At 41.8% G+C, this 12,909-nt stretch overlaps 1 protein-coding gene across 1 annotated transcript in view; it reads right to left on the reverse strand.

Moving 5' to 3' along the window:
- aff2 (AF4/FMR2 family, member 2) overlaps positions 1-12,909 on the reverse strand; it is a 121,000-nt gene that overhangs the window by 105,063 nt on the left and 3,028 nt on the right. The window lies entirely within an intron of this gene.

Raw genomic sequence — 12,909 nt, forward strand, 5'->3', positions numbered from 1 at the left:
GCCAAACCTTTGAAATGTGTCCAAAACAAATAATGTGTGACAGACTTATGAAATGATCAACCACGGACGTCCTTAGACAAACCACTGACTCATAGGCGATTTGCCTCTGTTGGGGGGGGGGCAGGATTTCGTCATGGGGGGAGACAAAAAACATCTGTGATGTTTGGTATGGTATATGGTTAACTTAGTACACTATGGAAATAATACCAGTCAGAGAATCCTTTATACCAGAGAGTTGCATATTAACTGAGTCGAGCATAGGCTACAGGTAATGTGGCTGGTTATATATGTAAATAGCAGGTGGGTTAATACAGTGTAAATACATCATCCTATAAACATATTAACACTGAATAAAAAAGGTACTCCATCTGCAAAGTAGCCTACTTAAGCCAATAAAACAATTAAACTAGCAGACAGTCGCAAAGTAAGCAAAACAAACAGTGTAACATTCCATGTACGTATCACAGCTTGCTTACGTGTTATATCAGAGATCAAAGAGAGAGAGCGCTCCATCCATGACATCACCTTATTAAGGCCTTGTTAAAAGTACCTAGCAGCATCTATTTACAGTAATGCCACTTGTATGCAAATGAAAATCCGTATGAGAACTCAATAAATAGCTATATTAATCAATGAATCAATAGAAATCAATAAAAATCTAAAAAATAAAATTAAAATATACCCCCACCCCCTAAAAATGTGCCCCTGCACAGACCAATCACAGATTTCCGCTACAGCCCAGCCAATTGGAAGCTTATCTGAGATGTTCTCTGGCAAAACCCAGACGTGCTGACTTGTGATTCAGGCCCTCCGTTGCTGGCATTGATGGCGTAACGTAAGATGGTGGGTTTGACCACGTAAGACTAGCAACTGACAGTCAGAGAACACTGAAGTGCCACCATGCGCTGAACTGTCAAAGCAAGCAATCTCCCTGTTGAAGGAACTCTGCATAAACCTAATTCGGCCACTAAACAGTTGCTGCAGATGGTTTGGTAACATAGCAGGTGGGCAGGGCTCACAGATCAACAAATTGTCAACAAACAACTATAAATCTACTGTCAGGACAGGAAGCCATATGGAAGTGCAGGAATGTACTTGTTTTTAAAAAGTTCAGTATGCCACCAGAGTCAGTAGCAAAACTGGCCGTGACATTGACAATAGCCCGGGACTATATTCTCAAAGATAAAACAAAATACGACAAAGGGAAATAATGGAATTGTGGAAAGTGGCAGATAGGTTTGTACGTGAAATTATGAAAGATACGCTGTGAAAATGTAATGTAATTATTTATGTAATTTATAATACAACATGCTACAGTATGAAAGTCTTTGAAATCTTTGGATGATATTATGAAAATGTACTGTTTGAACATGTAATGGTCTTTTTTTTTTACATAAAAACAATGTTGAAAAAGTGAATGTGGTTTGGTAACATTTACAGCTGAGTTTATGTGGAGTATTCCACCAACAGTTATCTGGTGGTGGAAAAGAGTGACCTTCGATGGTTCAAATAATGGCTGTGTATCATCAAGGGTGAGACCCAACAGCAGCACCTGCTGTGTTCCCAGCCAACTAACTCTAACCCTCAGGAAATCCCAGTGGTACAACCATTTTATTCGCTGGGGCATTTCCTCATTGACAGTTAAGTTAATCTATTTACAGAATTAAAGTGTTAGATTATGCTATTTTTTCTTGTTGCCTTCATGAATACACGGGTATGTGATATACACATTATCACATTCGTTGTTGCCCTTCTTATCCAACCTTGGTCACGGCTGCCCCCATTTTGATAACCTCAGGCAACAACAAATGCAGGGTGAGGGTAATACACTGTATACATAGATAGATACGCACACACGCACGCACGCCCGCCCGCCCGCCCGCACGCACGCACGCACGCACGCACGCACGCACGCACGCACGCACACACACACACACACACACACACACACACACACACACACACACACACACACACACATAAACCAACAAACACACAAACACACAGAAAAGCAAGAATTTCTGTTTTCCATTTCTTCATCTCTACAGCTCCTCTCTACTCTTCCTCCTGCTCTCTTTCCTGTTTCTCCCTGTTTCACTCCTTTCCCTCTACTCTCTCTCTCTTCCTCTTTGTTTTTGCCTACCAATGTGAACAAGCTGCACTGAACACGCACACATTTGCGTGCACGCACACACACATGCACACAGTCTCACACACACACAACCATGCCCTGTGTTTATGTATGAAGATGGGAAGGAAGCATGTGTGTTCTCTGTGTGTGTCTCTCTGTGAGTGTCTCTCTCCCTGTGTGTGTGTGTGTGTGTGTGTGTGTGTGTGTGTGTGTGTGTGTGTGTGTGTGTGTGTGTGTGTGTGTGTGTGTGTGTGTGTGTGTGTGTGTGTGTGTGTGTGTGTCTGTGTGTCTGTGCAAAAAAGATAATAACATTTTTGGGACTCCGGCAGCATTACCTCTCTCCTATGTTGCTATGGCAACAAAGTCAGAGAGAGAGAGAGAGAGAGAGAGAGAGAGAGAGAGAGAGAGAGAGAGAGAGAGAGAGAGAGAGAGAGAGAGAGAGAGAGAGAGAGAGAGAGAGGAAGGGAGAGAGACAGAGAGAGAAACCCCCCAAGGACACACACACATACACACACACACACACACACACACACACACACACACACACACACACACACACACACACACACACACACACACACACACACACACACACACACACACACACACACACACACACACACACGCGCCAAAAACATGCCTACACACCACGTTCCATCTCTCTCTCTCTCTCTCTCTGTCTCACTCTCTCTTTCTCTCCCAGCTCATATTCTATGTTTGTCTGTCTCTGTCTCTCTACCCATCTCTCTCCCTCTCTTTCAGACAAAGGCTGTTTCCAGCCAATTAGCCGTTCCCAGCACAGAAAGGGTTAAGAACTGCTTGGTGTCTGCAGCCCAGAGATTTTACCTCCAGCCATTTAGCCCTGCCTGGGAAAGACTGCACACTCCTCTGTAGTATTCAACATATGCCACAGATATACAGTATGTACAGGATTATACGCAATATCCCCAGGACTGGAGAAAGGCAATAGCAATATAATATAATCAATAGCCTGACAATAAAAATGCACATTACCGTACATATCCTACACTTCCTACACAATCCTACACAAATATATATATATATATATATATATATATATATATATATATAATATATATATAATATTATATAATATAATATATAATTATGATAGCACCTGAGGAAGAATTAAGTGAAACGCGTTGTACATATCCTACTGCATTAATTAAGCAAGTCATCCTGCATTTGAGGAGATTTTTTCTATTATTTTGTCATTTTTTCTTGAATTGACCCACACCTCCCGTTGGGGTCTAGAGTAGAGTTCTCAAATTCTGCCCAAACCCGACCCTACCCGACCCAACGTTTTCAGGCCGGTCCCAAAATCTACGCTAATTAGTCAGCCGGGGCCGAGCCTCGGGTTCCGTGAAAAAACAAACAAAAAAAACCCCATCTATTACCCCCAAAAAGGAAATTTCAACTGCCCCTAGCGGCCTAACGGTAAGGCCGACGGAAATGGCAGTGGATGTGTTGGATGCAGCTCAAAGTGAACTCTACTCAAGTATCTAGTTTGTTGCCGTCCGATATTCCTAGCCCGTGTTATTAAAGAAAAACAGGCGACAATGGCCAAAACTAAATCGAAAATCGGCAATCAAAAATCGGCGATCGAAAATTGGCGAAAGTGGCCATTTTCTTTGGATGAGTTGGATGCGTGACTTTGAGGACATAATGACACCTTTTTGGGTTTTCGGGGTTTTCAGGCCTAAAAGTATGGTAATTGTTCGGGCAATAACATCTTAACACAGTGAGCGAACACATCGAATTCGCTGTTCCCTCACAGTTTTGGGTGTTATTTGAACCCGGGCCTGCCCCCTTTCTGGCAGAAAGCCAATCAGAGGCAGGTAGGGCAAGGTCTAAGTCTATATTTCCATGTCCATTTGAAAAAACAGGACTAAATGTCTAAAAGCCCCACAAGCCCCCAGAGGCCATGCTGCTCCTTAGACCCAACCATCTCTGTGTGGTTGTAGTAAAGTAGCCCTTTAATATCTCAGTAGTTAAAGCATGAACCCTTATCCAGTATAGAAAGGGTTCCGTTTTCAATGGACACTGCAAACACTGCCAAGTAAAATGAAGGTGAAGCTCAGCGTAAGGCTCAAACATGTTTATTTTAAAGATAGGAGGAAAATGCCACATTACCCATGCAGATATACTGTAAGAGGGAAAGAATTTAAGATTTTAGGACAAAATGAAAGATAAAGTTTTAGGCTTGAAAAGAAAACGTCTGTGAAAACCAAAATAAATGTGTGTATTACTGCATCTCTCCCTCTCTCTCTCTCTCTCTCTATCTCTCCCTCTCTCTCTCTATCTCTCTTTTTCTCTCCACCAGGGAGGCAAGGGGTTTACAGAGGAGTCAGTCTCACAAACAGACCTGTCTACCTCTTACCCTCTCAGCGTGAGTGAAGGTGACTCTGCTCTGTATTTCCTATTCAAGTTGAAAACGGAATGAACCGAACAAAAACAAAAGACGCTAAAATAATTATTCAAAAGGAAGACGAAGTGTCAGAACTCAGTGCGACGCAGCAGCATCACAGAGAGCTGCGTCTGATCTTCATAAAAGGACAGCCTAATGTTAACTTGGACAAAACAAAAGGCGGTGTTGTTGTAAAATAAAATAAAATGCATGCAAGTCGAGTCCTCAGGAGACTCAGACGTGGGAGGCTAACGTATTTGTACTCTGCACTTTGATGACATGGCAATTCTACGGGGAGAGCAAGAAAGAGAGACACAGAGAAAAAGTTGAAGGATAAAGGCAGGCACCTACAGAGGGGTAGAGAGAAGGAGTCTGTGTGTACTCTATTGTATGTGCAGGGTTCAATTTGCTGGGGGGGATGGATTTATCCCCCATGGCTATGCTTTTGATATCCCCCTCTTTATCACTGTGTACATAATATGTTTTATCCCTGCTTCTGGTCAGATTGAATACATACATTTCTTTTTGGGAAATGTAGACTGTCTGATATGTTTGATGATATAAAATGTAGCAATTGTGAACATGTTTGAGGAGGTACAGTATGTGTGAATGTTATTTACACTATTACAGCAAAACACACGTGTGTGTGTGTGTGTGTGTGTGTGTGTGTGTGTGTGTGTGTGTGTGTGTGTGTGTGTGTGTGTGTGTGTGTGTGTGTGCGCGTGCACGTGCTAGGACTAGGTGTGGGTCTATATCTAGAGAGGAGTGTGAGGGGCGTGCTGGCAGATTTAGACATAAAAATAGAAACTTGTGCCATTTAATTGTGGCGTCCCTTCACTGAACTGTGTCCCTCGCTGCCCACTATCCTGAAGCTACACCCCAGTGTGATCTTTGGAGAATGGCTGTGTGTGTGTGTGCGTGAGTGCTTATGTGTGCATGCATGAATGTGTATGCATGTGTGTGTGTGTGTGTGTGTGTGTGTGTGTGTGTGTGTGTGTGTGTGTGTGTGTGTGTGTGTGTGTGTGTGTGTGTGTGTGTGTGTGTGTGTGTGTGTGTGACTGTGTGTGCGTGACTGTGTGTGCATCATTATGCCTGATTATGAAAAAAAACGTAAATGAATTGTGTGCATGTGTGTCACTTCTATCTTTATCTTTTGTGTGTGTGTGTCCTTTTTTTATTTGCCATGAAGCTTATAATTGTATGTACACTATGAATTTTAGAGTACAGACTGCATAAATATGCATGATGTTTATTCTTAAGTGTAGGGACCTATGTCACAGAGAGAAAGTTCTTTGAAAGAGAGACAAGCACTTACTGTGTTTTGTGCGCTATAAAAAGGACTAAGGTTATGACTTGAACAGTGGTCTCAGTGGACAAACTCTGAAGTCATTTTTCTGCTTTACGACTCACATAATCACAGCTCTTTGGCTTTGTAGGGCAGTGTACTAGTAGATCTGCACTAGACTCCATGTAGGAATAATGAATGTCCACACTATAAAAATAAAAGCCATTCAGTGCGCATTATACATGAAATACATAAAATGCTAAATGCAGGACTAATGACCAATAGCTGAGATTTGTCATCCTCAAAGTACCTTTAAACAGCAGACATCAATACGTGGTGCTTCAATATGCTTCCTGTGTTCAGTGTTCTCTGTCAGAGTATGTGCAGGTCAGCCTTAATGACACAAAAAACACCAGCCACCAGAACACAACTACACCTGGAGATCAATAAACTGTTAGACAGGATACGCTAGCACACACAAGGCACATGGGAACAAACATTTATGCAGGTATGCACACACTCAAGCACACCTGCATTGAATGCACACGCAAACACACACATGCACACACGCACACACACACACACACACACACACACACACACACACACACAAACACAGTTTCGCTCTCTCTCTACTAAACATGAACAGGCTCTGTCGCACGCATGTACATGCAAATAAACATTTCTGCATTATGCACAAGCACATAAGCACACACACGCACGCACGCACACGCACGCGCACACGCACACGCACACGCACACACTCACACGCGCACGCACGCACACGCACACACATGCGCACACATGCACTTACGCACACGCTCACAAAGATTTGCTGTATTGATCGAACTGCCCGTTAGCTATATTCTCCAGCACCCCCAAGTACATAGTGAGGGCTTACAGCTTGTCTCTCCTCTCCAGTCCACTGCCATCTATCTTAAGACTAATGAGGCTCGACACACTGTGCTTGCCAGTTGTACAGTCAATATTATACACAAATATACTGTGCAGAGATACTCAAAGCGTTGGCTGGCGTTGGTCCTCGACAACGAGGCACGATACATAAAAGGGTTGGCAATATATTGAATCCCCCATTATGACTGATATGTTTTAATGAGCTATTATGCAACATCGACATATCAAAGGATTTCAATGTATGTTTTAACCAGGTGTCCTTATTCTGAAGTGAAAAAATAGCTGATGTACAAGCTCAGTTAGCTCACTACGGCGCATTATGACTGAGCTTGTATCAGCTATTTTGGATACATATATATAGGTATTATATTAATGAACAAACTACTTTTTTTTCCTCTATCTCTGTAGAGCCTCCCTTTTTACCTGTGCTGTTCAAAAGTCTGCCGCAGGTATAAAACACTTACATACAGATTTTTTATTTTGCAGGACTTTAGCTTACAATTAATTTGACAAGGACTAGGGCAGAGGATGACAAAGTTCCTTAGACAAACAAAATGCTGAGGTGAGGTAGAATGCATCGTAATTAATTCATCTATATAGTTGTTCGGGGAGAAAACATCGGGGAAGCAATGTTTCAACGTCCTCCAGAGGTGAGGTGAGGGACCCTCATGCACATTTATCCTCTTCCCCACCGTCTCCCAGTGTCCTCAGCTGGGAGAGAGCAACCCACCACAGCCGTTGGCTTGTTTGTTAATCCGTTAAGACCGGGAAGTACGCATCTGTGTCATTTTAAGATTTATTTGGCTATTTAAAAATAGCAGATATACAAGCTCACTGCGCTATGAGCTTGTAGATCTGATATTTTTGAAATATGATGATGTGTGCAAATCTTTGAGTCGATTTCTTTTTTTTTAAAGCAAACATTTTTAACGATCTGTGCTTCTGGGGGGTCCCTGGAACAACATATTTTGAGATGGGGGTCCATGGCCAGATACATATCATCTCAAAACTCAAAATGTTTTGTTCCAGGGACCCCCCAGAAGCAAAAATTTGAGTTACAAATGTTTGCTTTAAAAATATATGCATATTCAAAGATTTGCACAAATGTTCAAGATTGTTCAAAAAATAGCTAATTCTGCTATTTTTGAATAGCCAAAGAAATCTTAAAATGACACATATGTGTTCCCGGTCTTAATGGATTAATAAACCAGCACAGGGGATGTCAGGCATCGGGAAAAAAGCCAGAAGGCATACCATCCCTAATTTCAAAATGATGTCCACACAGTTGGACCGAAATGCTTTTTTCCATGTAAAACAGTGAGCAGAGGATTATTCACATAGCCGCCTCACAAGTTCTGAAGCAAAATACGCTCGCCTATAAAAATAACTCGCTCGCCTATAAAAATAACTTTTCAGGAAATGAAAAAGAACAGCTGTTTAACTGCCATGTAATTTGGATAACATATATGAATGTTAGATAAGCCTAATGTCAGATCTGATCTGACATTTACTCTGACTGCTGCATATCATAAACTTCTGTCTGTAAACAGACACGTCTTCTGTTTTCTTTTTTGAGGGGGAAGGGGGGGGGGGGGTTATACCCATATTATAACCTATTTCTCTCTCAGCTCCTACAGAGACTGTGCTGTATTATTACATGACACATTCCATAATAGATTTATTTTGGTTCTGTTAACCGTGAAGCACTTCAGAGGCATTTTCCTCTTAGCACGTTTTGTACAAATTAAGCTTATTTAGGATAATTTAATTCGCTGATTCATTCATTTCATCTGCTTAGCTGCAGATCCTCTTATCAATGGCTGCTTAAAAGTGTAACTACATTATAAGCTATAGTTTCTAATCTAGTACTGTACATCGACAGTGCAAGATTCAGAAACACTCATCTCACTAAGCACAATAAACTCACTGGAATGTGTGTGACAATGGTACAGATACACTCTTATAACAACACACATTACTGTCTGTCACACACACCAGTGCCACAGCAGGGAGCAACGAGGCCGCTCAATTAACCTGGTAAATTACAGTATGAGACTACAGCAAGAAGAGAATGGGGATAAAGGAACAAGACAATCACAGTACAGACATGAGATATGCCACAAATACATGTTTAAAAGCACAGTTGGAACAGGTGTAAGGTGACGTGTAGCAAAGTAGAGGAGGTATGTACAGTATGTGCCTATCACAATAATAAAAAACTAAAAATACAACATTTCAGATGTAACTCCAGTAGGTGGTTAATCAAATGTTATGCTTCATTATAGTTTAAGGCATTCCCTTACAGGGACGACACACAGTATAAATATGAATATTTCAATTGATTCATTCCCAATTCCCATAACATTTAGCTATATCCCTCTAGCTCTTAGCTTCTCTAAATGAAAGAACAGCACACAAACGCTATGTTAGTCTTTGGGGAGCAGTATCGTCACCTTTGGGGAAATTATAACCCAGTAGAACGCCTCTAATGTGCTTCTTAGTAGGCTACTACTAAGTACCCAGTACTAGCTGGGTAATGAATTGGAAATAGTAATGGTACAGCTCACAGTGCAAATTTAAATGAAACACCTATTTTTCCTTAGTTGGCTCCTGTATTCATGTATGGGCTCAACAATAATTGAATATTGTAACTGTTAAAATTGTGATGCACCAGCACTACAACCTTGAGTTTTCCATTTTGACCCCGTTCAACTCTTTCACTGCATTTCAGCAGACATAAAGAATTGTCTTGAATTAGAAAATGGTGTTGTGACCTACAGGTGGATCATAAGACTGTCCACAAACATTGTGTTGTTTTTATTTCTAATGTGGGTCCTAAGCAAAAGCAGTTGAGAAATAAAACATACAGTAAAAATCATGAAACGTACAGTACATGAAAGTAATGAAAGCCCCACAGTTGATGATAATGTGTCTCTACACATCAATTTGAAGCAAGAATGCTTAATGAACAGAGAACCTCTCCAACAGTCGAACACAGAGATCAGTTATTCACCTTATCCACTTAAATTTCAACCTTCGAGTCACAAGTGTTCTTCTATAACCTCCAGGCTACTGCCAGCCCCAACGATGCTGACTGCTCATTTTCCCGGAGCAGTCAGTGTTGATTGCTTGCTCATTTCTGAATGACTTGTAGTGCTTAATGCATAATGAAAAATAGAAAAAATGATACAGTATGCCTGCAGTCAAATATCACATTGCGGCAGCCAACAGGAATGACATGTGCGTGTCAAAAATATTGGCATTGTTCTTCGATGACAGCATTATTTGATACAGGGAGCAAATGTCATCAGGAAGGACCTGTTAACACTGTACGTCTATTAGTCAGTGTACTCTTTCTTGGTTCCCCCGCCCCCCCCCCCCCCCCCGCCCCCCCACACACACACACACACACACACACACACAAACACAGTATCTCTCTTTACTCTGTCGCTGTTTCTCTCTTCCAGGCTGTGCAAATAATGTAATTTGTCACACATGAGCTTCCACGGAGGCAGCGACCTTTGGAAGCTTCACAATAAATTGGTCCTTGCTGGGAAAGGTACGTCATTGTCATTCCCTGTCAGTTTCTCTCTCTCTCTCTCTCTCTCTCTGTGTCTCTCTCGCATCTCTGTGTTCAAAGGTAATTTTGTTAATGGTATTTAATTTGAAATCTAATCTATGCTCCTGCGAGGCTAACTACCACTCTGTCTCTATTCACATCCTACATAGGCTGCAGTCGCTATGTACACAGACAGTCAAACATGCACGCTCGCACGCACGCACGCACGCACGCACGCACGCACGCACACACACACACACACACACACACACACACACACACACACACACACACACACACACACACACACACACACACACACACACACACACACACACACACACACACACACACACACACACAACATAGGTGTCAACAATGCCCCCCCAACCCAAACCTAGAGAGCATGCACTGGAGCATTGGGTTCAAAGGGCAAATATAGGTGTGTGTGTGTGTGTGTGTGTGTGTGTGTGTGTGTGTGTGTGTGTGTGTGTGTGTGTGTGTGTGTGTGTGTGTGTGTGTGTGTGTGTGTGTGTGTGTGTGTGTGTGTGTGTGTGTGTGTGTGTGTGTGTGTGTGTGCGCGCGTGTTATCATTCCTCAGCACTATGCTCTGGTTGGCAGATAGCACAGCTCAGAGACCTGGGAGAGAACGAGAGCGAGACACACACAGACAGAGACTTGGCTCCTGCCAACCCTTGTGTCCCTAAAAAGCCCCACTCCACCACCACAGCACGCCACTCGCCACTAAACCGCCAGCCCGAATCCACACGCCTCTAATTAATTACAGCACTTACTTGTCTTTTATTTGTCAGATTCATTGTGTGTGAAAAAAACACCTCGTAACAATGTTTCTTGCAACACGTCACGGAACATAATGTTTTATTTACCGTATCCCCTCAATGCGCATCTCCCGTCTTGTATATTTCACTATTCCTTGCCGTTATGTCTTTATCAATTAGCAGCGAACAAAGAGAGAGAGAGGGAGCAACCAGGAGGAGAGCAGATAAAAGGACATCTTTAGAAAAAGACAGAGCTCAGTAAAATCCTGTCTGAGTGTTCATTGAACTCTGAGATGGTAAGAATGGATCAGAACTCTGCACTCTCTGTTCAGTTAACACTCAGGAGACACAGCATGGGTTCGGTTCATCTTTGACACAAAGATCTGGGAAGGTGAAAGGCTTGTTATGCCCAATTTATGCTCCATCATATGTCGGTGAAAATAGCTGATCTACAAGCTCACAGCGCGTCGCGGATGCGACGTGTTGAGAGCTTGTAGATCTACTATTTTCTCCGCCACAAACGTATGACGAAGTATAAATCATGCTTTATCTCCCTGCATCTCCTTCTAAAGAGGACATTTCCTCAAAGGTTCAGATATGAGGAAGTCCACCTGAAGATAAGAGCTCATATCAGTGCTGGCATAGTGATTTCTCTCAGTATCACTGAGAGACGTACTTCCATTTGTAATTAGAATTGTATGTTTAGCAAGTCTAATTATGAAATTAGATAGATGAGGAAATAATACAAAATGAATTACCTTGGAAATATAAATAGTTTGATTTACAAAATGGAAGTCGTTTTTTATTTACCAACAAGACTCAGCCTTTAATTTCAGAGCAGGTTTGATCAATAGGCTTTGAATAAACTGGTTTGCACGTCCAGCCAAACCGGGCTCAGGTGCAGGATAAAATAAAAAAAGACTACATAAACATGGCATGCATCCACACAGACAATTAAGCCCCCAATAATGTACAATGTTTTGGCCGATGCCTGATGAAGGTCTACAGTATGTTACCAAACCGTTAGGGATTTCATCAATAGGCTAGAGAACATAATGTTTTCCAGTTTCTATTTTTGGCTAGTAGAGACCCCTGTCTATCTACTAGCCATCCTGCACCTGAGCCCTGTTTGGTTGGACGTGCAAACCAGTTTATTCATAGCCTATTGATCAAACCTGCTCTGAAATGTTTATCTATTGAATGTATTGATCTAGAATGCCAAAGTATAGTTAATTGTAACTTGTGGTTTAATAACATACTATTGTAAGAAACAGTCGGCCCTCAGTGCGGACTGTTTCTTAAGACTGTAAACTGAGAGTCTGCATCCGTCTTTCCTTCTCTTAATCCACTGACAGCAGAGCACGCTTAGCTCAGACTTCTGTCACATAGTATTTGAATTAATAACATATACTATACCAGCTCACCTGTCACCCCTGTCTATCTACTAGCCATCTACTCAGTGAGTAGCTCCATATGGGGCACCAGGTGAATGCAAACATCCAACCTGGTAAGTTTTAACCCACTCAATCCGGGAACGCATCTGTGTCATTTTAGATGTCTTTGGCTATTCAAAAATAGCAGATCTACTATGAGCTTGTAGATCAGCTATTTGTTTAAAAAAAATGTGAAAATGTGTGCAAATCTTTGGATATGTTTTTTTAAAGCGAACATTTTTAACTAAAATCTTCTGGGGATTCTACAAATGTCTTCTAAATCCCAACATTTCTTTTTAAATAACTTATGTTGCTATAATATCAGTGGTTCTCAAACTTTTTTCATGTCAATGACCCCCAAAATGATATTTGTCCGCGG

The sequence above is a fragment of the Gymnoscopelus microlampas genome (assembly GCF_963454915.1).
Source record: "Gymnoscopelus microlampas genome assembly, chromosome: 18".
NCBI classification, from domain to species: domain Eukaryota; kingdom Metazoa; phylum Chordata; class Actinopteri; order Myctophiformes; family Myctophidae; genus Gymnoscopelus; species Gymnoscopelus microlampas.